The sequence below is a fragment of the Callospermophilus lateralis genome, chromosome 11 (assembly GCF_048772815.1).
Source record: "Callospermophilus lateralis isolate mCalLat2 chromosome 11, mCalLat2.hap1, whole genome shotgun sequence".
Lineage (NCBI taxonomy): Eukaryota > Metazoa > Chordata > Mammalia > Rodentia > Sciuridae > Callospermophilus > Callospermophilus lateralis.
Window position 1 is genome coordinate 87,023,740 of NC_135315.1, and position 22,714 is coordinate 87,046,453.

At 34.4% G+C, this 22,714-nt stretch overlaps 1 pseudogene; it reads left to right on the forward strand.

Moving 5' to 3' along the window:
- The first annotated feature begins 1,799 nt into the window (after window positions 1-1,799).
- LOC143410652 (ephrin type-A receptor 6-like) overlaps window positions 1,800-22,714 on the forward strand; it is a 140,469-nt pseudogene continuing 119,554 nt past the window's right edge.

Sequence of the window (22,714 nt, forward strand, 5' to 3'; positions counted from 1 at the left end):
AATTTTAGACGTAAGGCATCTTTACTCTTTTTCCCTCCAATCAACTATAAGGTTTAACGAGAACTCTTTTAACTATGATATGTGATAAACATCATAAAGCTGAAATGCATAAAAAGGGAGGGTGCTTTTATCTCCAAAATTCTTTAAGCGTCAAATGCTGACCTTTTCTACTTAATCATGTGCTTTCCAGAATTCTGCCACCGTGCCATTTTCCTCCAGTACGCTCTACCCAGTTGAAAAATGTCATCTACCCTTTATAATAATCGCTGCTTTCTCTTTTTAGTTCACTTTTTTCGCCATTGCCATCATCGTTGCTTCAAAACAATTCTGATGAATTTTGAGGCGAGTTTTTCCACCTCACTCCACTGTTATAGTCAATATCCCCTTTTAAAAAATAAACTGACGATAATAATAATAACAAAATAGAGTATTACAAAAATTCCCACACCAGAGTTACGGTTTCCATGGCGCGTCCTTAACAAACGCGTTTAAGTTTAGCTTGAAAGCATTCTTCCTTTCTTCTTTGCCTGTTTAGCCACTTCCACCACCTAGCAGTGGAGGAATTTTTGTTGTCCACTGACTCCCTCTAGCGCCGAACTGGCAGTATCCGAGTCGCTGCTGCCAGGCTAGGGAGCGCCGGGCTTGGCCAAGCTCAGCAGCGCTCTAGCTCCAGCTCTGCCCTCCGCGCCACCTCGGCCTCCGGGCGAGAGCTTGGGGACCCAAGACGCCAAGATCTCTCCCCACAAATAGCAGCATAGCTCCGGCCCCCAGAGGTCCCACCAAGTAGCCTGTGCCTCGGCTAGTAGCTACTCGAACCCTAGGAGAGAGTAGGGGCTCAGAGGGGAAAGCCATACGCCAGCCGCTCTTTGGGCACCGCGGCAGACGTGGCCTTTGAAAGGCTCAGAGCTCACAGTCCGATGTTGCCAAGTCGCGGGAGCTTAAGGACCCGGAATCCCAGTGCAAAGGCTGAGACGATGCTGGTGACCTCCAAGGCGAAGTCACCACCACACGGCGAAGCGCAGACCTCCGCAAGCCCTGGTGCCAAGCTCTCTCCCGTTTACAGCCAGATGTGACTCCCTCTGCTGCTTCCTCCCTCCTTTCGCTTTCCAAGGATTCCAAACCAAAAGCCTGCCACAAAACTTAGTCGATCGCCCTAGTGGACAAGTTTGGGCGGCTACTGGTGTTGCCAAGCACTGCCCCGGACCGGTAGCACTAACCCACTACACGCACCCCCTCCAGCGGCGATAATGTGGAGAAGTAAGGGGAAGGCAATATCGCCAACCGAGTAGTCATAAAACGGTCTGCGCTGCTATAGCGGAAAGGGTGGTTAAGTGCTTGGGGGACTAAGTGTGCGGCCTCTGAGATGCTCAGAAAACTGCTGCCTCTACTCGGGCGTGGCGCAGATGCAGCCAAGGTGGAAGCGTCTGTGCTGCGAAACTCTGTTGAGGCCACTCAAGCAAGGGGCTGAGGGCTCAGTCCGCAGCTCGCCCGGACCACTCGTGGCTGCTTGGGGCCACCTCCCTCGCACTGGCCGGAGGAAAGTTCTCCCTGCCCCGGCACCTCTTCACAGCTGCGGAGCCTCCTTTACTTTGGTCTCTGCAAGTGCCCACATCAGTCCCCAGAGGCGCTCTGGCCACCCGAACTGCCCCTAGCACCTGGTGGTCCCTCCCTTCATCCCCGCGGTGAGGCGCCCTCCCCCGCCCCTCGCTCCCCTCCAACCACAGCCCTAGCTCGCTCCTGCGCTCGCGCTCTCAGGGGCCCAAGTGAATAGTCCTCGCGTGAGCAGGACATGGTGGTGGATGCAATTCCCCTCACCACTAGCCTCCAGGAGCTCCCCAGCACCTCAGGCAGTGTCCTCCTCCGAAGCAGCTGCACTCGCACCTGGGCAGCCTGGACCCTCTGCCCTGCTCCCGGGGTCTCACGCGGCGGGCGCCCCGGGACACCCCCTGCGGGCCGGGTGGAGGAGGAGGAGGAGGAGGAAGAAGACGTGGACCAGGACCCCCACCCTATCCTGAACACCTGGTTGAACTGCTACCACTTCTTTTTAAGGGAAAAAAGAGAGCCAGGGAGAACCATGGGCGGCTGCGAAGTCCAGGTATTTCTTTTGCAATTTGGTTTCTTCTTGCCACTGCTGACAGCTTGGCCGGGCGACTGCAGTCACGTCTCGAACAACCAAGGTAAGGGATGGGGTGGAGGAGCAAGAGGGGACGGGAGGAGGAAGGTGCTTTGAGGACTAAGGCAGGTGGCCTTCTGCAGGTAACTTCGTCCTGGGGTCAGTTTCTCTGGGTTTGCCACACGAGGGGGGTCAAGGATTTTCCTTAACCGGAGCGTCCTTTCTATGCCGCCTAGGGCTGGTGGCCCCAAGAGCTGTGAGCCCTTCTGCTTCCAGATTTCTTTAAACAGATGCGTGAGCATCAGCAGCATGTGGGTCCCTTTGCTGGCGTCTGTGGGACTGCTCCTGGCTGCGCAGTCTCCACCGGAGGTCAGGCTCCTCGGCACAGACTTAATGGGGACTTCTGACTCTTGGTTGTCGCTCAAAACAGGGTAATGTGTGGATTCTCCTACATGCCTACTTGAAAGGCTGCTTGCTTGCTCCCGCTGTACCTAGTGATTAATTATCAGCCTTTTACCCCCACCCCCACCCCCACCCCAGTCACTCAGTGTTGCCCTCACCTAGCCTTAGCCCCAGAACCCTGTTCAAATTTCTTCCCATCTGTGGTGGGGTTTCTATTTTTTGTGTGTGTGTGTGAGCAGGGAGTAGATAAGCGTGAAGTGTGAATTTCCAAGTTTTGAATATCCTATTCATAACGTCAAGTTTCTGTCAGATATTTGGTAGGAATTTCTTTTGGTGGGTACAGTGACAAAGTAAAGGTGAATAGTATGTGCAACACGGTGTAAATCAATGAGCATTTTCTTTCCTTCTACTTAAACAATCTTTATAAAATACATTTCCTTGGATTTCTGAATATTTAAGGGTCTATAATAATATCATATGCATATTGTAAATTCCTTTAGACTAGGTATCCAACAACCATAAAAGTTTTCCATCATGTACCTGGCTGGATGCTCTCACTGGCACTGTAATGACCACCAATATGTCACCTCTCCTAAAGACTTCAACTGTAAAACAACTGTGGACAATTGTAACTGCAATTTAACAGATGAGACATATGTGTGTGTACGTGTGTATAAGGGTCTGGAAATAACTTGCAGATATAAAAATGGAGGTCAGATGAATCGAGAGTATGTACTTTTGTGTAAAGGGAAGAAGATTAAGACAGAAGGCAAGTAAAACAACAAAGCCTTACTTTTGTCATAAACATATATGAACAATATACTTTATTTAGAAATAAAATAATCACTTGGAATCAATACTCATTTCTCATTTACATAGTTAGTGCTTTGCCATGTTTTCCTAATTATTAGTATTTATCTGACAGAATATAATCACAAATTCATATGTGAACTTGGAAACCCTAATAACTTTCATGACGTTGAAGATATGTCACATAATAAGTGACATCATAGTGCCATACTCTCCTATGATGGAGTATAATTTCACACCACATCACTCATTTGTTTTCAAGGACTATTGGTATTAAATACCAAAGGAGCATTTATTTTACCTCTGTGAAATTAGAAGATTGTTAAAACTAACATATAATTATTTACTTGACCATTTTTATTAGGAGAGAGAACAATTTTTTGATTAATTTTTATTTTAATTAATTATACATGATAGTAGTATGTACTTATATACTTTGATATATCATATATAGATGGTATATAATTTTTCATTTTTCTGAGTATACATATTGTAGAATCATATTGGACATACAGTCACATATATGCATAAAGTAATAATGTCTGTTTCATTCTACTATCTTTCTTATCCGCACATCCCCTGCCTTCCCCTCTTTTCACTTCTTTTTACCTAACCTTAGGTAATGCTATTCTTTCTTTTTCTTTTTTTTTTTGCCTTTATATATGTACTTTTTGTTGTTGTTGTTGTTTGCATTACAATGCATAATAATAACTGGAAAGTAAAACATTATAGTTTATGTTAGTATCTCTGGAGGCTAAAGAGATGTACGCTTTGAGAATTAAGTTTACCACAAGTTTTTAACATTATTCCTGTGTAAGAATTTCCCTAAATAGTTTTTTCAATTTTTTTTTTATTTAGTACCTATGATACATCAGCAACCACCCTAGTCCCTGGGTTTACTAACATAAATAAAACACGTGTTATGAATTTTCACACCCATTTTACAAAAATGTATCATGTTAAAGTATGACCTTTAAGATAGTTACATTAAATGTAAAAGCCTAGTAATGGTAACCTTTTGCAGTAGTTTTAATTTGCTTAGCTATTTTAATGACTTCTTCATACCATTTAACAATGTTTCACCTAAAATAAATACCAAACATGTAATTCATTTTTTAGCTGAACTTAATATTGGAAAATTAGTATTCCCCAGTGTTTTTTATCAGATAAATAGGATCATTAAAGAGTGTCTAAAAAGCTCTTAATTTGAATTTGTATTCATATATTAAAAGTATGGGTTATGCATAAGAATATACATGGGAAAAATAGTATCTACTGGTTAAGTTAGGGAAAATTTAGAATAATTCTTAAAAAGATTATATAGAGAAGTTATGATTCAAATTTTTTCATCATCACAAATGGTTGTTTATGCTCTGTAGAGCCTAAACTTATAGTGGTTAGAAATTTGCCTGATAATAATTTTAAATAATGTTTAGATATTGAAAGGACCACAAATAACACAAATGGTTCATAGATACCAACCTTGTAAATGTTAAACTTGTGAAATTTTTAGGCATATTTTCTTAATTTGTAGTGTCATTAGATAAATCAAAGCATCAGCCTTTGTACATCAAAACCTAGAACAATACATAATTATTGTAAATATGCAGTATGGAAAGACTAATATAAAATATGTTTATATCCTTATACACATAAAAATATCAATAATATAATTAATATTTGTTTATTTTGAGAAGATGCTGTTCATATCTCTAGTAATTTTCATTAACACTTTTGAAACTTGTTATTTTATGGAGGGTAAAATTATACTTTTATATCTTTCCTTCTTGATAAAGGACTTTCACAAAGTAAAAATTTTAACTGTGTATTTTTTCTAGCAAATTATAGAAAAATCCTACATGACAGGAAAGAATGAATTCATTCCCATTCCTGGTTTTCCATACATAGGCAGGGTCAAATAATGACAAGGCCTAACAAATGTAAACTACTACATTATTTACTTGATAAGTAAATAAATTAGTGACTTGGCTCTAGGAAGGACTGATCTTTTCTTTTAACTAACTGTAAATTTTTCTACTATTAAGATAAAATAAAGCAGTTTGACTGTATTACCCAGACCTCCTTGATTCAATGAGAAAGTATATTACTTCATCTGAATAAATGAAAACATGCTTTCTATTCAAATCCCTCTTATTCCATTGATTTCTCCTATATTTAAAGCCACAACATTAATTCAGTGTTTTAAAATTTTATCTAAAAATCTGACTTTATCTTCTCTAGATGATAACCTTTTGTTTCTATACTGGTGAATATCAAATAAAGTCTTGCTTCATGTATAAGTTAACCATCTATATCAATTACAATGGTTAGTAGCCACTAGGGGTCCATTTATTCAAAGATTATTTCACTTTGCAAAGAGTATTTTATTGCCTAAATGAGTTGATATGCCTCTCAGGGTGTGGCTAGTGTTTATACAAATAGTCAGTTACATACACAAATAGTTCATTAAGTCAAAGTAGGATTGAGTACATGAATTCAGTACTTATTTTATTACTGCTATTGTTTAAATTCATTTCCCGCCCAGATGATTCAGTGACAAACAAAATAACTACAATGGTAATGTGACCAATTAGTTTTATTGAATTTATTGACTTAGATGAATTTTGACTGCAAAAGCAACTAAATTATGTATAAATAAAAGTTAACATATCTAAGCAAAAAATATTTGCTTAACAAAGTTCATGGCTTAAAATTAGTTGACTAACTATAAACAGTGTTGAAAACTGTAAGATTGAATATTCTTATATTTTTATAAATGTAGAATTAAGGAAAAATTTTAAGAATATTTGAAATTTAAGTACTAAAAATATTTTTAAACTCTTGAATATTTAAAATTCTTTATTGATATATAAATATCAGTGCAACCAAGAATGTAGTTTTATTATACATTTAAAGTTAAAATGTCATTGTATGGTCATTATGATTAGTATCCTAAAAGATTAAACATCATTTTTATCCAGATTCAGCAATGACCATCTAAATGTTGGTTGTTCTGGGTTTGAAATGAGATTATATCTAAAATAGTTTGCTTGCACAAAAAATTATACAGTGTTCATTAAAGATCTGTGTTTCAAACCAGAAATATCTTAAAAGAATATAATAGAAACTACACATACATCAAGCACTTTTAAATTTTTAAGGAAGAGAAAATGTTTTTAATTGTACAAGAGAAGTAAATGGTTAACTTTTTTTTTTTTACTTTTGGGTTACTGTCATTACAAAATAAATATTAGAAAAATAATGGAGTAGAAAGTATTTTGTTTTCCCTAATCACTGCTAGTATAAACTTTTTTAAATATAAAAGACATTACAGTTTTTTTTAAATATAAAAGATATTACAGTTTTTTATATACCAAGCTATTTCTCTGTCACACAATCTCAATATCACTTCCTTTTCTCCATCCTCCTCCTGCCTTATATACACATATGATTCTCCTAACACTGTTTCAGTTGTTACCATGAAAGATTAGATTCTGCTTCACACAACAGAGCTAGAAGTCTTTTTATTGTACCCTGACTCAACACTTCTTGGTAGTATAAACAAGGTGGAGATCAATATATATATATAATCAAAATAGGTTGACTTTATTCAATGTACATTGTCAACCATGTTATCAAACCATACTCCTATAGGTGTTAAATTGCTTATGCACCTTGTGTTCTTTTAAACTCATGATATTTATATACCTCATCACTTAAAAATTGAAAACATTAATTTTTATTTTATTGAATATTGTTCCCTAGAATCTAAAATTTAGATCATGGAGAAAAGGTATGGGACAGGCAGGTGTGTTTTATATCCTCATGAAGCTTGTTAAGTAAATAAAACAATAAAGATTGTAGAAATTCTATGCAGAATCAACAAAAGTGCTGAGATAGAAAATAACAGGAAAGACATACTGTGTAAAACAGGACAGTTAGGTCTGCATGTACGTGGGGGGTGACATTTAAGCCTCATTCTCAGGGAAGAGAAAGAATTAATTAAACAGAGCAGGAAAAAGTGCATTAAAAGTGGATGGCACTGCCACAGCAATGGCCTTGAAGTGAAAGAAGCTTAATGTATTTGAAAAATCAAGTCCAGTGTAACTGGAATTTACTGGGCAAGCAAGAAGTGAGATTTGAAAGATGGTCAATAACCCAGATTCCATAGAGTAGAAAAGGAGCACTGGTTAAGGAGTAAACCTTTTTACATTATACCAAGTGAAAGGTGAAGTGATTGGGAGATTTTTAACCAAATGAGTAAAATGAGCCATTTTACTAATATTAAGAGTATTGTAGCAAGTAAGCAAAGACATGACTGAAAGCTGGCAAGAGCAGAATTAGGAGCCCATCAGAGTTGTTCAAAGAGTTGTTGATGGTGGCCTGTCCTAGTGCTGTGGTAGTAAAACTGAAGAGCAGGTAGCTAAGCCTGAGATATATCTTGGAGCTAGCATGTCTGAGATGATCTTGTCCCTAGAGAGATATAAATCCGGATATTCAGCATTCTTACCATTTTCTTTTCAAGGAGCTCAAATAAATGCTCCATTGCCTGCCTTTAAAATGAAGTTTACTATATAATTATTGATATTTGACCAGATAAGAGGAATGGGGTAGAACAAAACTACATAGCAAGGATGTAATGTCCATTTCCTACTTTATTCAGCCCAAGCTGATTGTCATTTAAAACATAGCCTTAATAGTACAAATTTGCTATGTCCAACCATTATGCATAATGTACATTCATCTTGGATCAACAAGTACAATTTGTTGATGCTTTTCGGACTTCGCAGCTTTCCATATACAGTTATTTTTGTCAGAGTGGATGTTGGTATAATTAGGGACATTTTCACAAGGCAATGTAATGATCCATCTAGTTTTTTCTAATAAGAATGATAGTTGAGGGTTTATAAATGTACCAGTTTTATTCATCTCTGTTTTGATCAAATTGCTGTTATTGTAAACAAAAATTCAAATATCAGATATAAAACATTTGTGTTTTCAGATAGTTTCCATTTATCTTCTCTCTGCATTTTTTTTAAATGAAAAGAAACAAATAGATGTTCAGAAAGCTTGTGAAACCTAAAGAATGAAATTGAAGAATACACAATATTTCTGGTTGTAGGAATGAGGGGGAAAGCTTTTAGACTTCAAACTAAACAATAGAAATTTCATGCAATTAAAATTTTTCCTGAGAAGTTATTCACTCATTACTTTAAGTTGACTTTTATAATATCATATGAATATAACTATTAAATATATAGAAGCATAAAATTCCTCACTGAATACTCATATATAGTTAGTATATATTACAAAATTCATTATTTGGAGATACTTCATTTAAACATTTCTTAATATTTTAAAAGATTTATTAAAATTTAGTAAACTTCACAATTTATTTTAATGTTTCAGATGATCTGGAAAAATTTAATAATCTCTTTCAATCATATGGCTATTTATGGAATATACGATTTCAGTTTTCACTTACAAATATGTTAAAAGTAAGTGAAAATATTCATTTTTAAAAACATTGATTGAAGTTCTGCTATATGGTGGCTAGTGTACTTGGTAGAGGCACAAGGAGAGCTTTCCCTCTTAGAACATAAGATCCAGTGAAGCATTTCCAGTATGTTTTTTTTTGTCCCCCTGAAAATCAAATTTTTAATTAGGTAGAAAATCTTTAAAAATATATTTGCTATGTGATAATACAGACTGATATGGACTAATAACCGAGCCTCATGGTGTAGAATGTTTGTGTACCATTTATTTGAAAGAATCTATAATTTTATTGCATTTTTCTCAAAGTTAAAAAAATAAATATTAATGTTGGGATTGTGTCTCAGGGGCAGAGCACTTTCCTTGCACATTTGAGGCACTGAGTTTATCCTCAGCACCACATAAAAATAAATAAGCAAAATAAATATATTGTGTCCATAGTAACTATAAAATTTAAAAAGAAAGAAAATAAATATTAGGCAACATGCTAGCTACTGAAGGCTACAATGATGATTATCTCACAGTCTTCACTAGTGTCTTAGTCTGTTCTGTTATTGTTATGAATTTTTAATCAATACTTATTTTTTTGTAAGGTGAAGAGTTTTACAGTAAATGAGATTGGAAGAAAAGGGAGCAAAAATATGCGGTATTTGCTTTATTTTAAAATTGCTTTATAAGAATCTTTTTAACTGTATGTATGGATAGGTAGATTTTTATTTAATTATATGACTAGAAAATATACAAGTATGCATTTTACAAATATATGTTCCAAAAATAAATATTTCATGCAGTAATGACTTTTCATAGGCTGACAAGTAAAATGAAATTTTGTTGAAGGCAAATTAGACTGGCCTATTCTGGTGTGTTTATTTAAAGGGGGTTAATTATTAAAAACTTGAATTCATGTTGAAGATAAAAGTTTCCAATTTCAGATACCAGTGAGCATATGTTGTAACTGAACTTTGGAGCAAGAATTGGGATGAAAGTATGTGTTGTCAACCCATATTCTCAAAGATATATTCATCTGCATTCCCAGGTACTGCAGAGGCCTCTGGCTATTGGCCTGTTTTGTGAACTGTACTTAATGGATATAATTGAAAATCTTTATTCTTATTCCTATTTTATTTTAAAAATTTCATGTGTGGAAGTTATATTTTTTGATCATAGGAGAGATGAGATGATATGGCCTTAGAAAATGGATATTAGGAGTTAGAATTTTATTTTACTCTTGCAGTTTTGGTAATTTTGTGGATATCTGGATCTGAAAAAAGTAAGCATTTAATGTAAATACTTATAACTTATTTATTATGTTAATTTACTTATGATATAGCAGTGGGGTAATTATGTGTTCGTTAGGTGACTATACTATACAGTGATAATTGTGTTTTGTGGTACATGAATACTGCAAAGCGACACAAATTCTTAGTAAGTAGGGCATAGCATCTGGAATAAGGAAAATCATTTGCTTTTAATATTAAAAATACCCATGATTTTTTAAAAAATAGCATATAAAAATTTACCTACTTAGTTTATTATACTTTAAGCAAGATCATAAAGAGAAATATTTTGAACTAGGAAATAAAAAGGTACTGTGTTAATATGCATTCCAAGTAAGAATGATCTTAGAATAACTAAAATGATTGTGTCTACATTTGAGTTGAACTATGTCTTAATGGCACTTTAATTTTTACTTTTAAAGTGAGTCTTTTTAAAATAGTGATATGATAATTTAATATTGGTAAAGGTAATTGAAATTAAATGTTTGGCAAATTTAACTATAGAGTTCAATAAATACATTATTTTAAGAATTAATATCTCACATAATTGAAGTAGATTTTTAAATATAATGCAGTGGCTAAGTAGCAATAAACATACCAAAAATAAAAGAAAAATAAAGATAGGAAAAAAGCTAAATCAGGACACTATTTTTAAAATGAGCCTGTTGGTTAAGAATTTTCCCTGGAGATGCATACTGAATAAAATAGTCTGCTCTAGGTCCTTTGATCTCTTCAAGTATAGAAGTGTATGTTGCTAACAAACTTTATTAAAACACCATTTTATCCAATATTAATTTTTTTTGCTTTCACTGTCTCTTTCTTGGGTTAAAGTATACTTAAATAATATTTGTCTTGGGGCTGAGGCTGTGGCTCAGTGGTAGAGCGCTTGCCTGGCATGTGTGAGGCACTGGGTTCAATTCTCAACACTGCATATAAATAAATAAAATAAAAGTCTATCAATAGCTAAAAAATATTTTTAAAAATATTGTGAATGCATGTGAAAACATTCAGTAGTTTCTATAAAGTGTGATGACAAATAACTGAGCCAACTGTTATAGTCCATTGCACAGTATCATAAGAGAATTGTATTAATTTCTTAAATAAAATGAAAATCTTTGTATTAATCCACTTATTAGTCATTGGTATAATGCCTTAACAAAAACAAAGATTTAAGAATCTAGAATACTTTATTGAGAGAAATTCACTCTTATGTTGACCCTTTTATATGCTTACTTTAATGAAGGAACAGTTGGTTAGAGCTTCTCATTTTTATCTAAAACCCAGAAAACCTTGGGAATTATATATGATGGTGTAGCATATTGCTTAACATGACTTGGCTTCAACACAAGTAAAATCTAACATACTCAATTTTATGACTATTTTTATAATACTATATGAAACAGGTACATGTAGTATAATACTTTATGGTCTTATAGTTTTGTACTATAATGACTTTAATTTAAAAATTAGAGAAAATGTGGTTCACACAGTTTATTAATAAATTAACACTTTGTTAGTATTTTTTAGTAAAAATTACACATATAATAACCTTTATAATCTTTATGAGTTTATTACAAGGAATCTACTTATGGATGCATTGCCTTTTGGATTTTTCAAGAATCCCATTAACTGGAATTATGGAATTAAATTTTAAGGATTTATTTTAAAATATTAGAATTATTTGTTAGTATTTTTTAGTAAAAATTACACATATAATAACCTTTATAATCTTTATGAGTTTATTACAAGGAATCTACTTATGGATGCATTGCCTTTTGGATTTTTCAAGAATCCCATTAACTGGAATTATGGAATTAAATTTTAAGGATTTATTTTAAAATATTAGAATTCCAAAGTTTTAGTAGCATTATTAAGACTAAATTCTTTTTTATGAAATGCTACAAAGTCTTAAATCAAATAAAATTTTTAACATACTTCAGTTATAAGGTTCTCAAATAATTCTTCATTGCAGTATATAAACAACCTTTGAGTTTTTTATTTGTTCATTTTACCTTTTGTTGCTCGGCTATAAATACTTCAGCTTAATCTCTATAATTTCTATACTTTGTTAGAATTTCCAGACTGATTCAACAATAATTATATATTCATTCAATTTTTAAAATAAAACGTGTTGGCATTACATTTCTCCACTGTGCTGGACACAGGAGACTACAGCCCCTAAGTTCTCAGCTTTAAAGGTTGAGCTAATGCAGCTATTTATATTTCAGTGAATAGTTACAACTTTAGTTTATATATTAACATGTATGTATTTTTCTGCTCTGTGGGTTTGAACTGATATTTAAACAGATGAAAAGTACTATTCTCAATGAGCTAGGAATAAGTACATGGAGACATTGAGAATAAATATCCACTTAATGTATTGGTCATGTCCATAAATTGGACATGGCTTTGTGTAATTACTGAAAATAAGACCTGCCCCCACTGCAAGGATAGTGTTATAAAATTTAAGAGAAATGCCTGAACTCAAAATACTAACAAAATAGCAAAGATAAAATGAAGTAAAGTAATATAAATTTCAGAAACAAGTAAGAATCTTACATTAAACATAGGAAATGAGAATGAGTCTTATGTTTATGAGGATTTATTGTTGTGGATATCTGAAAATAATAAGAGAATTAAGATGACTAACTCCTCTGGAGACCTCAGTCTTAAATAACCTTGAAATAATTTTTCTGTATTTAAAGCTTAATACTTATTCTGCATTTAAAGATGAAAGATAAATATACAAAAAATTAATGTCTTTGAACATAGAACATTTAATTGTGAGGTATTTTTTGTTGATTATTGCTTTATCTTACTCTTTAAAAATATATTTGATGGGGCCACCTTTAAAAGTAGAAAATCACAAAATTAAATTTTAATATATTGTATGTGGTCCAGTCTATTGATTATTTTATATTTAGATGAACAATATCTATGAGCTTTACATTAAATAAGATTTGAAATGTTCCTGCAAATTGTTACTTGCTATCCCCTATCATATTATATTTTTATTTTATCCTAATTTTATATTTCTTAACTGTATGAAATTTTGTTTTTACCAGTGTTTCAGAACTTTTAAATTACTGGCTTTATTTAATATTTGTCTTTATAAATTATTTAAATTACTCTTTGATAGGTTGGCTATGTTATATTTCAGAAATGTGCCTTTAATAGCACATGGAAGTAGAAATTGCTGCCAAAACTTGGTATTTTTAAACAGAAAAACTAATAGCAGATTACCCATGATTAGCTGTTGACATTTAGATTTGTACATTTAGAATGTCAAAAAGTACTGAGAACTATCAATCTTGTTTCAAAATTATAATATTATTCCTCTTTTCAAATCCAATCTTTTATGGCCTTTCCCATTTCTCCTAAAAACAAGGATAAGTTTTTCTGAAACAACTGAAATAATCATACATTTTTTGATAAACCTGATATAACTTAAATAGTTACCTGAAAAAAATTATGGATCTGCTGATACAACTAATGGATTACTGATCACTCTGCCTGAATGTGTTTGCAGGCAGGCTGATTGGGCTTATTCTGGTCCACCTGGGTATAAATATTAGGTTCATTCTTATTAAAACACCTTAGTATAGGCATTATTTCTAAATTATGGAACTAAATAGTTGTATTATAAAATTGGATTGATTTTTTTTCCTTTAATCATTACCTAATTCCTGGAATATGGATATTTATTGCTCTGTCATAAAATTATTATTTCGTTTCTCCAGTGTAGCATAAATCACAAATGTTTAAAGTATTTTATCATAGTACATTATTTACTTAGCCTGTCAGAATCTGACTTATAACTAGATTTTACTGAATTGAAGATATTTTCAGAGTTTTTTAATTTTAAAATTTTTTTGTAGTTGAAGATGGACAGCATGCCTTTATTTATTTTTATGTGGTGCTAAGGACTGAACCCAGTGCCTCACATATGATAGGCAAGAACTCTGATACTGAGCTACAGCCCCAGCCCCTATTTTCAGAGTTTTGATACTTTAAATCCTTATTATTTTTATATATGCCCTATCCCATTCCCCAAAAGAACTGCCAGCTTAGTTAGAAGGTCTCTTGACATGATACTGGAATCCAGGGGACCTAAATGGTACCTGTAAAACTAAGGGAAACAAACCCCCACTTTCCCCTTAAAACATTTTTCAGTCTTGTATTTATTGTCCTAGTCTGAGATTACCCTATTTTTACAGTTGCTCTCAGCTTCTGATCGAAAATATGAACGTGTTCGAGTCCAGTGCAAACGTAGAAACTATTTGATATGATTTGCTCTTTTTATATTTGTTAGTTCATAAATTTTAATGATTATTTTTCTTTTATTATGTTAAGTTATTTATATACTAGTTACAAATTTCACATTCATTCCAAACAGTCTTTCATTTATTTTATTATTGCTTGGATCTCAAGTTTCTTTACTCAGCGTTTTTTTCTCATGTGATACTTGCCCCCGAAGTCTCATGCACACATTGATCAATAGGTAACTGGCAGGCAAAACTCCCATTTACAATCACTGTAAAAGTAGTTTGTGTACTAATAATAAGCTCCTTGGCAAGAGGGCAGTTGCAGAATTACAACTAATGTAACTTGTACTTTTATTATTTATTTATTTATTTTGGTACAGGTGATTGAATCTAGGGTGGTCTCACTTCTGAGCTACAACACTATTTATTTATTTTTTTTTATTTTGAAACACAGTCACATTAAGTTTTTGAGGGCCTTGCTAAATTCCTGAAGCTGGCATCAAACTTGTGAATCCTCTTGCCTCAGCTTCCCAGGTTGCTGGAATTATAAGTGTGTGTCATTACACTGGCTTGGAAGTTATTCTTAAGTGGGGTTTCTTACCTTCCAATTTAAGTCTAAAGCAACACAAATCCACTTACCTAATATTCAGATGAACAACAATGGCTGACTCCTCCTTTGTGGAGAGTGGTGATTTGAATCATGGTCTTTCTGACTCTCATGGCTGTGTTTGCGCAGGGAATTACCTGTGCAAAAAAATGCAGATCAAGATGGCCCTCTTGCTATGGTGATGCTGACCTGAGGAAATTCTGTGCAAAGGGTCAGAGTTATTAGTTGGTTCCTTGAGTTCAGGCACCAACTCCCAGGGATAGAGGATTCTGAGCATAACAAGATGACCCTAACGTCTTACCAATCCTGCATCCTTCAGATTGTCCGCTTTGCTAAAACTTTCCCACAAATAACCTTTTGATAACAAAATCTATACAATAAACATTCTGAGGTACCTTGTGGTCAGTCAAACTCCATCAGTTTGGCTACCCACCTGGCCAAACTCTATGTATGTATGTTTGTCTTTTCTTCACCCTCATCGCCCTTCATCCAGTATCTCCTTAATTAACTGCCATGGCTGAGAAATGAACAGGCCAGTGGCACTGACTACTCATAGGTGAGAGAGAGCAGAGGGAATGGCAGGCCAAGGAGTATTTGCCACACCAAATGAGGCTAGCACAGAACCAGGTGCATGTGCCTTTACTACAGGAGAGTACTGATTTTCAACACCTGCAGTCCTGCCTTTTATACTCTTCTAATGTTCTCCATCCTTGAGTGGAAAAATCTAGAACATAGTTGAAACAGGTTTGAGAATTTGGGAAAAAAATTCAGAACGAAGAGGTATCTTCCCATCTCAAGTACACACAGAAGTAATGTCTTCTCCCTGTCATCTTGTCCTTTGCAACATTCTGATTTAAAGACTGAAATCCTTTTTAACTGTTAAACAGTACCATACATAGGAGAAGGGAACACATTTGAAGTAAATTTTGTGTTTGGAGTTATGGAATGTTTTAAAAAATGTAAACAATGTTTTAAAATAGATTACGTATTGTTAGACTCCACTAGTACTGTATGTCTGCATATATGGACACGGACATACACACACACACACAATCCCAAACACTGTGTAAAGTTAAATTCTTTTCTCACTGGAATGCAGTGTTTCATATAATCCTAAGTATCTCATTTTATTGCTACCATGAAAAGAACTATAAAGAATGTGCACAATTTTGCTTTTTAAAATGTAATTGGGGTCATATTACATTAAAGTTTGGCAAATATAACTTGCTTGATGCTATAAATATTAGGGAATAATCAGTTCTAATTTAAGTACAAAATAAATGGATGTCATGGTCTATGGGTTTATGAAAGGTGTATCTCTGAAAAACATGAACATGTTTTATAGTCATTAGCCTCTCCCAATAAATGGACATTTTAAAATGTACCTCCTGATAATGGAGGATTTGACATACTAGGAAAAATAAAAGACAAAATCTTTTGAATTGTGCATTTAAATTTAATTCTAGAACTTTTTTTTTAATTCACCCAAGTTAGCTAAGTACAATAAGTGACTGTACTTACTTTACTAATGGAATTTATATGGATGTTAAGTTACTTGGTAAAGCTAATTGGACAAATTAGTGATCACAAAATAAAAAAGAAAGGTATTTTTAAGAAAGTTAGATCTGTGCACTTTCTAAATAGAGCAAAGAATTTCAAACAACTTCTAGGATTTTAAAATGCAATGATACTAAATTTAAGTACTATTATTCTTATTATGTATTTAAAATATTTAAAAACATAGAACTTACATTCCACTTAAATAATGGTAATCTGTTTAAAAGAAATAAAAACATTTCAAAAATATTTATTAAGAATTTCATTTCTTGGATTATGTATTCATTGGACATTTTTTTAATCAGAAATTAATAGTTATGGCTTTAAGTAATATTTACCCTTTAAATCTCATTTTTATATTTATATATACTTTTTGTGGTGATAAGGCCATTTATTACGTGTCTTTTCTTCTCTGCTTATTGTCTGCTTGTTAAAATTTGTCCCATAATATTAAATCTAGTAGGCATTTTATATGTTGTCTTGATTAATGAACAATAATAAAAAATTACATACTTAATGAGAAGCCACACAATTTGAATTAGTCCCTGGCCCCACTCTATATGACCATTTTGATTTTTCTTTTGATTTTCTTTTGATTTTTGTTTCCTTTTGATTTTCCCCCAATTTGAATATAACTTAACAACCAACAACTCTTATGTTATGGTTTCCATGTGAGGTGTTCCCCAAAATCTCATGTGTGAGAAAATGCAAGAAGGTTTATAGGGAAAATTGTTAGCTTGTGAGCACCTTAAACTAATTAGTGAATTGATCCCAGATGGGATTAACTGAGTGTTAACTGGAGACAGGTGGGTTGTGGCTGGAGCAGGTAGGGCATTTCGGGGTGTGGCTCTGGGGTATATATTTGTATCTGGTGCCTGGCATCTTTCTCTGTGCTTCCTGCTCCTCTTGCTTCTCTCTGCCACCCTCTTACTGCATGATGTTCTGCCTCACCTTGAGCCCTGAGGAATGGAGCCAGCCTTCTCTAGATGGAGACTTCTGAAACTGTGAGCCCCTGGATAAACTTTTTCTCCTCTAAAATTGTTCTAGTTGGGTTCTTTCAGTCACAACAGCAAAAAAAGCTGACAAAAACAACTTAGTTTCTATAAAGATTGCTGTAAAACTGGCTTCAGTTAGATAGTCTTGAGGCCCATTCCAAAGGATTGGATATAAATGTGTCTGAGATAGTATTTAGGATTCTTCATTTTTAACAGACATCCTACATGATTTAGATGCAGATGATTTGAGAAAGTCTGGCTTTAATATCCCATTTCTGACCATTCAGTGTTTTTATTTTTATGTGTTTTTTTTTTTTTGTTGTTGTTGTTGTTGTTTTTTTTTTAACAAGCAATGTGCCATGAAGCTAGCTAACATAAGAAAACAATTACTTATATGATACTGGATAATCCTCAGAACTGAAGTGAATCCTAGAGAACCAGCTCTGGAAAGGGTAGTCAACACCTTGGATTGAGGAATCAGGAATTAGTCACCCATATCATTGGCTGAATTATATTCAGCCAATTTCTTCTTGTTCTTGTATTTCTCATCTCAAAATCTTAGTCCTAAAAGAGAAAACCTAATTTTCCTTGATAGGGTCATGCCCCGAGCATCATGGAAAGAGTAGGAATCCTTGACTAACAATCTTATCATGATTGGTCACTATGTTGAATGAGGAATTCCTTAAAAAATGCTGTCACCAGTAGAATATGACAAATGGAATGAATAATGGATGGTCAAAACCCAGCATCTATCTTATCAATTATCATGTAATATGATCATTAAAATAATTTCTTTTGGAATTTTAAAACTTCTCTTAAAAATTCAAGAAGTAGACCATATGACTTTGTCTACCTAAGAACCTATAGAATTTCTTGGTTCAGCCATGAGAGTTAGGCATAATTTTGCTTTTATACTCAATAGAATATTAGCAATATAGGTTGTATATAATAATAGAATCATGAAGCCAATTTCCCAAAATGAAAAATGAATTTGCATTTCCCCAATGTGAGGAACTTTTATCAAGTTAAAACTCTTCCTTTGTATTATAGAAGATAGAGGGCCACATAGGTGATCTGGACTTCTAATCATTTATACGAAATATTACTTTTAGCAAAAGACTTAAGCGAGTCAAAAATTTCAGTACATTCAAAATATGGTTCAATAATCTGGTTACTGGTATTTGCCTGGTTAATAAGAGGAAATTCATGCCACAGAATATTCTGCCCAGTATTGATTCAGGTTCCATACACAATTATTATGCTTTTAAAAATAAATTGATTCCTAACTATATAGCAGAATCAATATGCTTCTAAATCTTATATTTTTAAAATCTCCAGTAACTGACATTTTAAGAAACTTGGTTTTTAATATTGCCAATGTTTTATCTAAAAAAAAATGTAAAGAGAAGATTACTTCTCTATGGGACACTTTCCCAGAAATAGCTGCCTACATTAAGAAGTGTAAACAGTATGTTTCTGAGTGCTTACTCACTGCTGGGCACCATTCTAAGTACTTCAGTCTAAGTCCTTATGTAACCCTTACAACAACATTTAAAGTAGGTTTTTTTATTATCATATGCATGTTATAGGTGAGGATATCAGGATGCAAAATAAATAACCTGAAATAAGGTTACCGTTTACTAATCATAGTCTTATGGGTTGAATGTGTACCTCCAAAATCAGTATGTTGGAAGTCATAACTCTTAAGAGTTCAAAATATGATCCTATTTAGAATAGGAGTATTGCAGTGCAATTAGGAAAAAAAGACATACTGAAGTATAGTAGACACCTAATAAAAAAAGAGAAATTTGGATAAGATATGCACTCCAAGAGGATGTCATGTAAAGATGAAGGTATGTATTGGGATTAAGCAGCTCCAAGTCAAGGACACCACAGATGGCCAGTTACCTACCTGAAGAAGGAAAGAGACACAAAGCAGGTTCAGAGTCTTCAGAACGAACCAAATCCATCAACACCTGATCTCAACCTTCAAGCCTATAGTACTTTGAAATGATAGATTTTTGTCATTCTAGACCACTCAGTTTGTGGTATGTCTCAAGGCAACCATAGGAATATAAAACACAGAGGAAGGATTGGATAACATATTATGACTCCAAAGCTTGCATTCTTATTGAATAACTTTTCTGTCTAAATGTAAGAGAATTGGATAAACACATGATCTCCTAGGATGAATAAGAGATTTAGTTTAAGAAAGAGGATGTGAGAGGAAAGTGGGGTAGGAAGAGAGAGATAATGGGAGGGGAGGGGAGGGGAGAGGGGATTGGAAAGGCAGCAGAATACAATAGACACTAGTATGGCAGTATGTATAAACCTGGCTGTATAACCAATGTGATCCTGCAATCTGTACACATGGGTAAAATAAGAATTCATACCCCATTTGAATCATATGTCTCAGTAACTTGGTAACACCCTCAGCAAAAGTGCTGGTGATGTAGCCCAGTGGTAAAGTGACCTTAAGTTCTATCCCCGATAACCCTCTAAACCCCTAAAATGATCAGATTTTTAAGAAATAAAGTATAAAGTGAAATGAGTATCTTAGAATGCTTTCTCTGAAAGATAGAATTGTGCTTTAGAGAATAGATTCGGAGGTTAAAATATATCAGTTAAAAAATAATTGTGATAGACGAAGAATGAGGAAACAAAGATTTCTGAAATACCAGTAGTACACTCCTCTAGTCATGATTCCTGGCTGCTCGGGAGGCTGAGGTGGGGGGAGGATTGCTTGAACCCCAGCAGAGTAGGAACTCACCACCTCCTGTCAAAAAAAAAAAAAGAAAAAGAAAAAAATTACAAAGATTTCTAATAAATCTTGTCAGCATAATTAAAAATTAGTCATTCAGCTCTTGGCTCTAATTGTTGGGTGGCTTGTTGGAAGCACTTCCTATGCATTTGTTAGCAAAGCAGAAAATATATTGACAGATTTTAGAGGGGAGGATGTGAATAAAATATTCCAGGTTCTTTTTCCAAGTGATTATTCTGGCCCCAGAATGAACAGTGATTGCAGGTGGTGACAGGAAATGATAATGGAAGACCATTTAGGACACTGTTGCCATTTTTCATGGAAGAAATTGCAGTGAATATAAAAGTGACAAGTGAGTATTGAAAGAATGAACTCAAGATGTTTTTTCACCAACTCTTAAAAAGTGTTCAATTCAGAGTAATAATTGGGAAGTAGCTCAGAGCTCATGGGCTAGGGTTAATCTCATGTCTGGGTCCAACCACCTAGCTAAAACTAAAGTTGTACTATCTGTGTATTTTGTGAGGAGCAAGAATAATTTCCTTTATTTGCCTTTCCAGAAAATCGGATTATTTGCCTTTGTGAGAGTAATACACACTCATCTGTTGGAGGTGAATGGGGATATCTTTTCTATCTCCGATTTGTTTGTTTAGAATTCTTTGCCCTTAACTCTTAATTTCTGTGAGGTCAGAGGAGCATCCACAGAGTTGCTATTGTTTTCATCTTTATTAGCTCAGCAAGTGTATCAGTGATCCAGACCACTCACTCTCATAGGGTGTTTAAAGCACCTTTGCTACTGTGAACCTTGGACCCATCTTGGTAAGCAAGAGGGACAGCAACAAAGTTTTCAAGATCTGAGTGAAAATGAGAATAGAACAGAGTAGGAGCAGGAATTGTTGGCTACCTGTATGTAGGAAGGCAGTGTGAATTCTCTAACTCACATGTAGCTTATGGGTGAAGGTAAAATACTAAAGGAGGCAGGAAAAGTACAAATTTAAAGCAAAGATAAAGCTGAACTTTGGTTAGGGGGAAAGAGTTATAAGGTAGAACAGAAATTTGAATGTGATAAAGTGGAGTCATTAGAGTGAATATTTAGGGGAGATAGATGGAGAAGAACTTCTCTTGGCCTCACTTCGGCAATCAAAATTCATCTATGTTTCAAAGTTAAAAGGAAACTGAGAGCTTTAAAAGTAAAAGCAAAAATTGTGGCAGTGATTAATAACATTTATTCAGTGTTTTTAGCCTCTTGATTTCCAAACACATGGAAGGATCGAATTTCCTAGCTGCTTTTGTGGTTGGATAAGGCCATGTGACTTGTCTGGCCAATGAGTTTAGATCAGAAGCAATGTGTATGTTGCATTGAATGCCAGTGTAACACTCTAGAGCCTCAGTTTCTGTCTTCCTTGGTAACCAGCAGTGATCAAATTGGTGGGTTCTTATTCAGCTATGGTTTCTGAGTAAATACCTCTCAGCCACAGAAGAGAGTCATTTGAGGGAAAATCAACATATATAGTTTTAAGCTCATTGGACTGGTTTTCTTTTTTTCTACAACATACCTTGCCTGTTTGTTATACCAAAAGTACATATTTGCACACCGTTTTGGTCTTTCTAATAATGCTAAGGAACAGCTAGTATCATGGTGTACTAATCTACATTTCTTTATGAGAGCTGTTTAGTACCAGATGCTGTCAGCACTGCTTCTGTTCTTACCACCACTGCTGAAATTAATTCTGTCTGTGCTTCTTATCATCATTCACTCCAGATTAAAAGTCCTGGACTGGAACATTCTAGTGAATACTCTTATATCATGTGCTTATATTAACAACAATGAAGAAGGGAGCAGAGGAAGTATCTGGCCTCCGTAAGATTCTCTGATGAGGGTCACCCTCCCCTCTATCCTGCAATTTCTTCCTCAAAGGAAGATAAGATTTTGGCAGGGACACTACTGCAAGCCTGAGGTCTTGGGCATGAAAAATTTCATCTCTAAAAAATCTCTTTTTAGTTGAAAAATTTACATATTATAAGGTACAATATGATGTTTCAATACATTTATACATTGTGAAATGATCAATCTAGGATTATTAGCATATTTATCACCTCAGATATTTATCATTTCCTTGTCTGGGGAGCATATTAAATCCTCTGAGCTATTTTAAAATATATAGTGAATTATGTTTTACAAGAGTCATCATTTTAATAGAACACCAGAATTATTCTTCCTATCCAAGAATAAATTTGTACCTGTTGATCAATGTCTCTCTTTTGCCATCACCCTCACCCCTAATCCCAGCTTCTGTATCACATTTCTACTCTTAATTCTACAAGTTTGACTTTTTTAGATCCCACATATATGGGAGATCAGGCAGGATTTGTCATTCTCTGCCTGGCTTATTTCACATAATATCATCTAGTTCATCGATATTGCTACAAAAGACAG